Consider the following 12344-nt stretch of genomic DNA (forward strand, 5'->3'; position numbering starts at 1 on the left):
TTATAGGCCAATTGCATTGACTTCACACATTTGTAAATTAATGGGCGTATGATAAATGAGAGGTTAGTACATTTTATTGAAAGTAGAGGCATGATGGCAGCTTATCAAAGTGGTTTCGGAAAGGTAGGAATACTATGGATCCAGTGGTGTGTTTAGAGGATGAAATAAGGAAAGCCCAAGTAAATAAAGAGACAGTGGTTGCAGTGTTTTTGATGTGGAGAAAGCTTATGATATGTTATGGACTGAGGGGCTGCTAATAAAGTTACATCAGATTGGAGTTGGGGGGAATATGTTCAATTGGATAATGGGTTTTTTGGATAAAAGGACCATACGAGTGAAGATAGGTTCTGAGGTATCCAGCATGTTTGTTGTTAAAAATGGGACACCTCAGGGGAGTGTAGTGAGTCCGATGCTTTTCTCTATTATGATAAATGATGTGTATGTGAATATTCTGATGGAAATAGGTAGATCATTGTTCGCTGATGACGGAGCTGTGTGGAAAAGAGGGAGAAATATTGACTATTTGATTAAGAAAATGCAGGATGCAGTTACGCGAGTGGCAGACTGGGGAACACAATGGGGGTTTTAAATTTTCAGTGAAAAATTGAAAAGGCCATGATGACTGGCATCCTACAAAGAGGGTATTGGAGAATTGCTGGGAGAGGGGTAAAGAGCGAAAGGCAAGTTTTGGATGGTTAGGTGAGGAAATAGCAGAGCAGATGAAAGTCCAGGAAATGGAATTTTGCTCAACTGTTCTGTGGCCTGTGATGCCAGCCTGGATGCTGAATGTTGCTTGTGTAGACCTGGAGTTGCTGAATATTAAGCGCAAGAATAAGATAGTTGACATAGTTCAAGAATATTACGATTATAGAGATAGAAATTATGGTGGGTATGTACAGGTTTTTACTGATGGATCGAAAGATTTACTGACAGGGGCAACGGGGGCTGCAGTGGTGATTCCCAGTTATCAGACTGGAGTCAGTAGGGAAGAACTATTTAAGTGTGTATGCTGTTGAATTGTTAGGTCTTTTGTTAGCTGTACAATGGGTGGAAGAGGTGATGATGCGCAATGTACTCATTTGTAGTGACTCGGTGTCAGCGCTGTCGAGTCTCAAGTCAGGATCAGCCAGGAATCACCAAGAAATTGTGTATGAAATTTTGTTTACAAATTCAAGGTTTGTTGATCAGGGTATGAATGTGGTGTTCATGTGGGTTCCTGCTCATGCAGGTATACCAGGTAATGAGCGAGTGGATAAACTGGCAAAGGAGGCGGTTAAGAAGGGTGCTGTGGAACTGAATACTAAACTATCAAAGTCAGAGGGGAAAAGCATTGTGTGGGAAGAAATTTCCAGACCGTGGCAACAGTATTGGGATGGTGGAAATAAGGGGAGGAAATTGCATATGATTCAGGCTAAGGTAGGCCAAGGAGGGATGAGTTACAGTGGGTTTAACCGACAAGAACAAGTAATTGTCAGTAGACTGAGAATAGGTCACAGTAGATTAAATGGTACACTTTTTATATTGGGGAAACATCCGACTGGCCAGTGCAATGTATGTGAGGTAATGGAGACAGTGGAGCATGTATTGATGTCATGCAGGAAATATGTCCGAGAAAGAGGGGTTATGTTTGCTGGACTACAGAAGTTAGGTTTAGGTGAACTCAGGATTACAGATGTCCTTGAAAGTGGTGTTATTATGACTGGACGGAAATATCTATTTGCGTTTTTGAAAGGTACTGGTGTTTTTAGGAAATTGTAGTGTATTGGTCTGAATAAATAAGATATTGAGAAATTGTCAATAGGAGGCAGTAATGCAACGCGTTGGATGCCAACTGCCGTTAAACTCTAAAGAAGAAGAAGAAGAAGAAGACAGTAAAAGTTTGCGGTCTTCTTTACAGCGTAAACAAACACTTGTGGAAACGTTAGTCCAAATTTAGTTTGCTTGCACTACATTCAGAAAGACTGCAAGCTTTCAGTCTGTTACAGCTCTGTTCCCTTACATTTAGACATTTAACTTGACCTTGCACTGTGAAAGCATATCGATGGAGCCAAGTCATGACGCTGACAGCTAGTTCTAGCCATCAGCTGTGTAGCTGTGGCTGTTTCTTTACAGCTGGGCAAACGCTAGCTAGCACTGCCAAAACTAGTGCTGACGTTAGCTAGCAGGCTAGCCATTAGGTTTTGGTAAATTACTCAAAGACAACCAAACCAAACATTTTATACATTACCTGTGAGAAAACGTCTTCCACAAACGCGATGATGGAGGTTTGGTTCCCAGTCTGCCCCGTTGGAATTGGCTCCGCTGGAAAAATTAACTTTTTTCTGAAGGAAATCGATAAAACCCTTCACCTTGTGCTGTATATCTGGCGGTGCAACCCCAAACACAGCACGTTTTCGTCATCGTTTCAACTTTTATCAACAACGTTTGTAACAATGTAACGGTTTACAGTAGCCGACCGGATCTCTTCCGTTGGTCCGGTGGCCGGAAGTATCTTGGTGCCGATTGTTTACAAACATTCTGAAGTTATTACATGCTGTCTCAGCTAGCGGTTAGCCGAATTAGCTGTTAGCTAAACTAACGTTAGCTTGGCTGTCGACCGGAAGCGTGGAACAGATCGTGCAGCGTCGTAAATCCTCGTACAACAGCGCATGTGCAAAACAGATTGTGTACCGACACCTACTAAAGTCAGTGACAGCTGTCAGTACACGATCCGTTCTGCCTGCGCAAAATGTTCTGCACATGCACTGTTGTACGAGGGGGGGCGTTCTTTTTGCAACTTCCGGTTCGTAACTCTGTAAAACAGGGCCGGATTGGGACTCATTTTCAGCCCTGGATTTTCATGCCTTAGACCGGCCCACTTTACTTCACGAATGACTATATTAAAAAAAAATGTAATCAAAACCTTAGTATATAAGTCTGAGCCCTGTCCTCTACATCCTTGTAATTCAGCGTATTTTGTTAAATATCAGTATTTCCAAGTGTTGCTTCACAATGTAGATTTATTAGAAAAGTTAACATCTTAACAACAACCCAATGATGTTGAACAATATCAGAATCTGTTTCTGTGCAAATAAGTAATCACAGATTAAATAAAGAACAAGATACATTGTATTGCACTTTCTAATGACACCATAATCTATTTTTTCCTTTGAATATAAAATATAACTTTCATAATGGGTCACAAGTAATATTTGGGCATAAAAAGTGATTATATTGTAGCTAATCTGATCCTGTTTGCTTGTTCACACACTGTGATACAACAGCTTACAGTAGATGAGCCATCCACACTGACAGCAGCTATCCACTACTGGCTCTGCTTCTGACACTAAATCACATTTTATAAATGTTCATAATTCTCAGCACAAATCTCTCCTTGTTACAAAGCTTTCTGATCAAGTCAAGTCAGTGTCATTATGGTAGTGCAGAATCATCTGGCATCATTAATTATCCCAGGACATTTTTCATATAGAGCAGGTCAACACCACACTCTTATTAATTCTTATAATATTCAGTCAATGATCAACCCTACCTGCCCAAACTGGAGTTCTGTTCTCATATAGCTGCTGCTTGGTAACCTTACTGGCTCTTCATCGTCACCGTTAGCAGCAGACTGGACCAGTAGGACTACTAGCTGCTGCTTGGTAACCTTACTGGCTCTTCATCGTCACTGTTAGCAGCAGACTGGACCAGTAGGACTACTAGCTGCTGCTTGGTAACCTTACTGGCTCTTCATCGTCACTGTTAGCAGCAGACTGGACCAGTAGGACTACTAGCTGCTGCTCGGTAACCTTACTGGCTCTTCATCGTCACTGTTAGCAGCAGACTGGACCAGTAGGACTACTAGCTGCTGCTTGGTAACCTTACTGGCTCTTCATCATCACTGTTAGCAGCAGACTGGACCAGTAGGACTACTAGCTGCTGCTTGGTAACCTTACTGGCTCTTCATCATCACTGTTAGCAGCAGACTGGACCAGTAGGACTACTAGCTGCTGCTTGGTAACCTTACTGGCTCTTCATCATCACTGTTAGCAGCAGACTGGACCAGTAGGACTACTAGCTGCTGCTCGGTAACCTTACTGGCTCTTCATCGTCACCGTTAGCAGCAGACTGGACCAGTAGGACTACTAGCTGCTGCTCGGTAACCTTACTGGCTCTTCATCGTCACCGTTAGCAGCAGACTGGACCAGTAGGACTACTAGCTGCTGCTCGGTAACCTTACTGGCTCTTCATCGTCACCGTTAGCAGCAGACTGGACCAGTAGGACTACTAGCTGCTGCTCGGTAACCTTACTGGCTCTTCATCGTCACCGTTAGCAGCAGACTGGACCAGTAGGACTACTAGCTGCTGCTTGGTAACCTTACTGGCTCTTCATCATCACCGTTAGCAGCAGACTGGACCAGTAGGACTACTAGCTGCTGCTCGGTAACCTTACTGGCTCTTCATCGTCACTGTTAGCAGCAGACTGGACCAGTAGGACTACTAGCTGCTGCTTGGTAACCTTACTGGCTCTTCATCGTCACTGTTAGCAGCAGACTGGACCAGTAGGACTACTAGCTGCTGCTCGGTAACCTTACTGGCTCTTCATCGTCACCGTTAGCAGCAGACTGGACCAGTAGGACTACTAGCTGCTGCTCGGTAACCTTACTGGCTCTTCATCGTCACCGTTAGCAGCAGACTGGACCAGTAGGACTACTAGCTGCTGCTTGGTAACCTTACTGGCTCTTCATCGTCACCGTTAGCAGCAGACTGGACCAGTAGGACTACTAGCTGCTGCTTGGTAACCTTACTGGCTCTTCATCGTCACTGTTAGCAGCAGACTGGACCAGTAGGACTACTAGCTGCTGCTCGGTAACCTTACTGGCTCTTCATCGTCACTGTTAGCAGCAGACTGGACCAGTAGGACTACTAGCTGCTGCTCGGTAACCTTACTGGCTCTTCATCGTCACTGTTAGCAGCAGACTGGACCAGTAGGACTACTAGCTGCTGCTCGGTAACCTTACTGGCTCTTCATCATCACCGTTAGCAGCAGACTGGACCAGTAGGACTACTAGCTGCTGCTCGGTAACCTTACTGGCTCTTCATCGTCACTGTTAGCAGCAGACTGGACCAGTAGGACTACTAGCTGCTGCTCGGTAACCTTACTGGCTCTTCATCGTCACCGTTAGCAGCAGACTGGACCAGTAGGACTACTAGCTGCTGCTCGGTAACCTTACTGGCTCTTCATCGTCACCGTTAGCAGCAGACTGGACCAGTAGGACTACTAGCTGCTGCTCGGTAACCTTACTGGCTCTTCATCGTCACCGTTAGCAGCAGACTGGACCAGTAGGACTACTAGCTGCTGCTCGGTAACCTTACTGGCTCTTCATCGTCACTGTTAGCAGCAGACTGGACCAGTAGGACTACTAGCTGCTGCTTGGTAACCTTACTGGCTCTTCATCGTCACTGTTAGCAGCAGACTGGACCAGTAGGACTACTAGCTGCTGCTCGGTAACCTTACTGGCTCTTCATCATCACTGTTAGCAGCAGACTGGACCAGTAGGACTACTAGCTGCTGCTTGGTAACCTTACTGGCTCTTCATCGTCACTGTTAGCAGCAGACTGGACCAGTAGGACTACTAGCTGCTGCTCGGTAACCTTACTGGCTCTTCATCGTCACCGTTAGCAGCAGACTGGACCAGTAGGACTACTAGCTGCTGCTCGGTAACCTTACTGGCTCTTCATCGTCACTGTTAGCAGCAGACTGGACCAGTAGGACTACTAGCTGCTGCTTGGTAACCTTACTGGCTCTTCATCATCACCGTTAGCAGCAGACTGGACCAGTAGGACTACTAGCTGCTGCTCGGTAACCTTACTGGCTCTTCATCGTCACCGTTAGCAGCAGACTGGACCAGTAGGACTACTAGCTGCTGCTCGGTAACCTTACTGGCTCTTCATCGTCACTGTTAGCAGCAGACTGGACCAGTAGGACTACTAGCTGCTGCTTGGTAACCTTACTGGCTCTTCATCATCACTGTTAGCAGCAGACTGGACCAGTAGGACTACTAGCTGCTGCTCGGTAACCTTACTGGCTCTTCATCGTCACCGTTAGCAGCAGACTGGACCAGTAGGACTACTAGCTGCTGCTTGGTAACCTTACTGGCTCTTCATCATCACTGTTAGCAGCAGACTGGACCAGTAGGACTACTAGCTGCTGCTCGGTAACCTTACTGGCTCTTCATCGTCACTGTTAGCAGCAGACTGGACCAGTAGGACTACTAGCTGCTGCTCGGTAACCTTACTGGCTCTTCATCGTCACTGTTAGCAGCAGACTGGACCAGTAGGACTACTAGCTGCTGCTGCGGAGCTACAACAACAAGTTTGATTCATAAACATAAACGCTGGTTTGCAGTCACTTCTCCTAACTAACTTAGCTTACCCGTCTCAACGTCTTCATTTGGCGTTTTGCTAAAAATAGAAAAAGTTCATCTGGCCGAGTCACTTTCTAGAGCTCTCCTTTTAAATTGAAGCTTTTTAAGTGCCGTTTGGCCCTTTCTACTACCCGTTTAAAACAGCTTCTTTCTGCTCGCAGTGGCATCCTCCAACAAGCACCAGGGACTTGTGTACGATGATGGTTTGTTGTTTTTCTAGCGAGGTGCTGCCGTCGGAGGACTCGGAACATAAATAGGTCATCATTAACCAGGCGGCACTCTGCGAGTGGGCTGCATGAATGGAGAGAACGGTGGGCTGCCAGAACAAATAAATACTGTAAATATAACGAGTGGGCTGTGAGTGCAGGCAGCATAGGGACAGAAATCATAATATTCTGCTATGATTTCAGCCCAGTGCCACACCTGAACACCGGCCCTCACAACCAAACAACCAGACCGGCCCACCGGGAATTCTCCCGGTGCCCCCGATTAGCCAATCCGGGCCTGCCGGAAAACGACTCGTAGATCGACTTTGGTGGACAAAAAGAACGCACCATTATACTTAAACACCGTTACTCCCAACGTGGTCATGGACACCGGCGCGTGTTGGTATCAGAGGAAAGTGCAGATAAGGATCACGTAGGACAAGTGGGTCAAACTCGGGGTAAACTCAAATCTGGCCCCTTGCAGATTTAGAACCGGCCCGTGTATCAGTTTGGGTTCACGATACATTTTGGCCCCCCTAGTTACCAGTCCTTCCAGAAAAATACAGAGTTGTTTTGTGAATGTTGAGGGCAAAACTCCTTGATTATGCGGCACTTTTTCTTAAAAAATGCGACGGAATATGCTCTATATGATATTTATGCAATTTTATACGATGAAATTGTGGGAACTTGCAAAAACTGCAGTTTGATGAAAAAGAAAAAAAACAGTGATCAATCAATTCAGCATCAATTTTCACAAGACTGCCGATATTCAAAATGTCAACAGTTCATTTCTCTGTTGTCAGAAGTGAATTTAGTGATGAATAAGATGGTGAAAACTGTTAAAACTGTCCCGTTGTTGGTCTGTCTGTACCAGAAACCAGACCCTGGTTGATCTAGGTCCCGATGCTGAGAAGGGGACAGAAGACCCTGACCTGAAGTAGGAGCTGGAAGAGTTACAGGAACTGCATCCAGAGGGACTTAAAAATCCCCAAATCGGTCCAGTCAGAACAGAAGAAAACAAGAGTTATAGGAACGTTATGTTCTAGGAACGTTATGTTCTAGGAACGTTATGTTCTAGGACTACAAAAATCCCTCCGCTCAGAAAGCAGCTATACTATGACTTTTTTTGGGGGGGGGGGGACTATTTTTCGACATACTATACCATGACTTTTTTTTGGGGACTATTTTTTGGGACTATTTTTTGACATACTATACCATGACTATTTTTTGGGACTATTTTTCGACATACTATACCATGACTATTTTTTGGGACTATTTTTCGACATACTATACCATGACTTTTTTTTGGGGACTATTTTTTGGGACTATTTTTCGACATACTATACCATGACTTTTTTTGGGGGACTATTTTTTGGGACTATTTTTCGACATACTATACTATGATTTTTTTTTGGGGACTATTTTTTGGGACTATTTTTCGACATACTATACCATGACTTTTTTTTGGGGACTATTTTTTGGGACTATTTTTCGACATACTATACCATGACTTTTTTTGGGGACTATTTTTTGGGACTATTTTTCGACATACTTATACCATGACTTTTTTTGGGGGACTATTTTTTGGGACTATTTTTCGACATACTATAATATGACTTTTTTTTGGGGACTATTTTTCGACATACTATACCATGACTATTTTTTGGGACTATTTTTCGACATACTATACCATGACTTCTTTTGGGGACTATTTTTTGGGACTATTTTTCGACATACTATACCATGACTTCTTTTGGGGACTATTTTTTGAGACTATTTTTCGACATACTATACCATGACTAATTTTTGGGACTATTTTTCGACATACTATACCATGACTAATTTTTGGGACTATTTTTCGACATACTATACCATGATTATTTTTTGGGGACTATTTTTTGGGACTATTTTTCGATATACTATACTATGACTTTTTTTGTGGGGGACTTTTTTCGACATACTATACCATGACTTTTTTTGGGGACTATTTTTTGGGACTATTTTTTGGGACTATTTTTCAACATACTATACCATGACTTTTTTTTGGGGACTATTTTTCGACATACTATACCATGACTTTTTTTGGGGACTATTTTTTGGGACTATTTTTCGACATACTATACCATGACTTTTTTTTGGGGACTATTTTTTGGGACTATTTTTTGACATACTATACCATGACTATTTTTTGGGACTATTTTTTGACATACTATACTATGACTTTTTTTGGGGACTATTTTTTGGGACTATTTTTCGACATACTATACCATGACTTTTTTTTGGGGACTATTTTTTGGGACTATTTTTCGACATACTATACCATGACTTTTTTTTTGGGGACTATTTTTTGGGACTATTTTTCGACATACTATACTATGATTTTTTTGGGGACTATTTTTGGGACTATTTTTCGACATACTATACCATGACTTTTTTTTTGGGGACTATTTTTTGGGACTATTTTTCGACATACTATACCATGACTTTTTTTTGGGGACTATTTTTTGGGACTATTTTTTCGACATACTTATACCATGACTTTTTTGGGGGACTATTTTTGGGACTATTTTTTGGGACATACTATAATATTTTTTTTTTTTGGGGACTATTTTTCGACATACTATACCATGACTATTTTTTGGGACTATTTTTCGACATACTATACCATGACTTTTTTTGGGGACTATTTTTTGGGACTATTTTTCGACATACTATACCATGACTTCTTTTGGGGACTATTTTTGAGACTATTTTTCGACATACTATACCATGACTAATTTTTGGGACTATTTTTCGACATACTATACCATGACTTTTTTTTGGGACTATTTTTCGACATACTATACCATGATTATTTTTTGGGGACTATTTTTTGGGACTATTTTTCGATATACTATACTATGACTTTTTTTGTGGGGGACTTTTTTCGACATACTATACCATGACTTTTTTTGGGGACTATTTTTTGGGACTATTTTTTGGGACTATTTTTCAACATACTATACCATGACTTTTTTTTGGGGACTATTTTTGGGACATACTATACCATGACTTTTTTTGGGGACTATTTTTTGGGACTATTTTTCGACATACTATACCATGACTTTTTTTTGGGGACTATTTTTTGGGACTATTTTTTGACATACTATACCATGACTTTTTTTTGGGACTATTTTTTGACATACTATACTATGACTTTTTTTTGGGGACTATTTTTTTGGGACTATTTTTCGACATACTATACCATGACTATTTTTTGGGACTATTTTTTGACATACTATACTATGACTTTTTTTGGGGACTATTTTTTGGGACTATTTTTCGACATACTATAGTATGACTTTTTTTTGGGGACTATTTTTTTGGGACTATTTCATTGACATACTATACCATGACTTTTTTTTTTACTTTTTACACCATTATATTTTTTTTTTTTTGGGGACTATTTTTTGAAATACTATACTATGACTATACTATACTACTCCACTATATTTGACTTTTTTTTGGGACTATTTTTTAGACATACTATACCATGACTATTTTTGGGACTTTTTTTGGGGACTACTTTTTTTTTTGGGGACTATTTTTTGGGACTATTTTTTGACATACTATACCATGACTATTTTTTGGGACTATTTTTTGACATACTATACTATGACTTTTTTTGGGGACTATTTTTTGGGACTATTTTTCGACATACTATACCATGACTATTTTTTGGGGACTATTTTTCGACATACTATACTATGACTTTTTTTGGGGACTATTTTGTGGAGACTATTTTTCGACATACTATAGTATGACTTTTTTTTGGGGACTATTTTTTGGGACTATTTCATTGACATACTATACCATGACTTTTTTTGGGACTATTTTTTGGGACTATTTTTCGACATACTACACCATGACTTTTTTTTGGGGACTATTTTTTGAAATACTATACTATGACTATACTATACTACTCCACTATATTTGACTTTTTTTTGGGACTATTTTTTAGACATACTATACCATGACTATTTTTTGGGACTATTTTTCGACATACTATACTATGACTTTTTTTTGGGGACTATTTTTTGGGGACTATTTTGACTATACTATACTACTCCACTATATTTGACTTTTTTTTTGGGACTATTTTTTTAGACATACTATACTATGACTATGGGACTATATTTGACTTTTTTTTGGGACTATTTTTTAGACATACTATACTATGACTTTTTGGGACTATTTTGGGACTACTATGACTTTTTTTTTAACATATTATACCATGACTATTTTTGGGACTATTTTTTCAACATACTATACTATTTTTTTTTTGGGGACTATTTTTCGACATACTATACTATGACTTTTTTTTGGGGACTATTTTTTCAATATACTATACTATGACTTTTTTTTGGGACTATTTTTCAACATATTATACCATGACTATTTTTTGGGACTATTTTTCAACATACTATACCATGACTTTTTTTGGGGACTATTTTTCGACATACTATACTATGACTTTTTTGGGGACTATTTTTCGATATACTATACTATGACTTTTTTTTGGGACTATTTTTCAACATATTATACCATGACTATTTTTTGGGGACTATTTTTTTCGACATACTATACTATGACTTTTTTGGGGACTATTTTTCGATATACTATACTATGACTTTTTTTTGGGACTATTTTTCGACATATTATACCATGACTATTTTTTGGGACTATTTTTCGACATACTATACCATGACTTTTTTTGGGGACTATTTTTCGACATACTATGACCTTTTTTTGGGACTATTTTTCGACATACTATACCATGACTTCTTTTGGGGACTATTTTTCGACATACTATACTATGACTATTTTTTGGGACTATTTTTCGACATATTATACCATGACTATTTTTTGTGACTATTTTTCGACATACTATACTATGACTATTTTTGGGACTATTTTTCGACATATTATACCATGACTATTTTTTGTGACTATTTTTCGACATACTATACCATGACTATTTTTTGGGACTATTTTTGGGACTATTGACATACATATTATACCATGACTATTTTTTGGGACTATTTTTTTATACTATACCATACTTTTTTTTTGGGATATATATATATATATATATATATATATATATATATATATATATATATATATATATATATATTGCTCAGGGCTCCCTTGTAAAAGAGATTTGACTATCTCAATGGGACATCACCTGGTAAAATAAAGGATAAATGAAAATAAAATAAAAATATATATATACATTACATATGTATATGTGTATATATATTTATCTATCTATCTATCTATCTATCTATCAGCGTAAACAGTGATGAGAGTTTAGAGATTCAGAGAGCGAAACCAGACAAACAATAGAAAAAGTTTTTTATTTTACAATCAGCTGCTGCAATGACATCACAGAGCAGGAAATAAAAAGAATATTACAGAGGGTTAAAAGTTGAACTGGTTTTCACAATAAGATTCTGACAAACTCCAAAATAAAAGATTTTTCATAAATGTCAGTTGTGATCAGTCTCAGAAACAGGAAGTGGGTTAATACACATTATTATTAATAATACTGCTGCAGTGAGTCTGTAAACAATACGTTTCACAACGTTTGTACAAAAACATTTTACATTTTATCTTCCTTCAAAATCTCAAAAGCATAGAAACTAAACCTTTTAATTATAATTAATAATATAATAATATATAATCTAAT

At 39.5% G+C, this 12344-nt stretch overlaps 1 non-coding gene across 1 annotated transcript; it reads right to left on the minus strand.

The window, feature by feature from the left end:
- Positions 1-7306: 7306 nt before the first annotated feature.
- LOC114551628 (small nucleolar RNA SNORD116) lies at positions 7307-7400 on the minus strand. The gene has a single exon (XR_003691954.1). It is a non-coding gene; the product is annotated as a small nucleolar RNA SNORD116 (small nucleolar RNA).
- Positions 7401-12344: the final 4944 nt, after the last annotated feature.

This window comes from Perca flavescens, unplaced genomic scaffold, assembly GCF_004354835.1.
Source record: "Perca flavescens isolate YP-PL-M2 unplaced genomic scaffold, PFLA_1.0 EPR50_1.1_unplaced_scaf_26, whole genome shotgun sequence".
NCBI classification, from domain to species: Eukaryota; Metazoa; Chordata; class Actinopteri; order Perciformes; family Percidae; genus Perca; species Perca flavescens.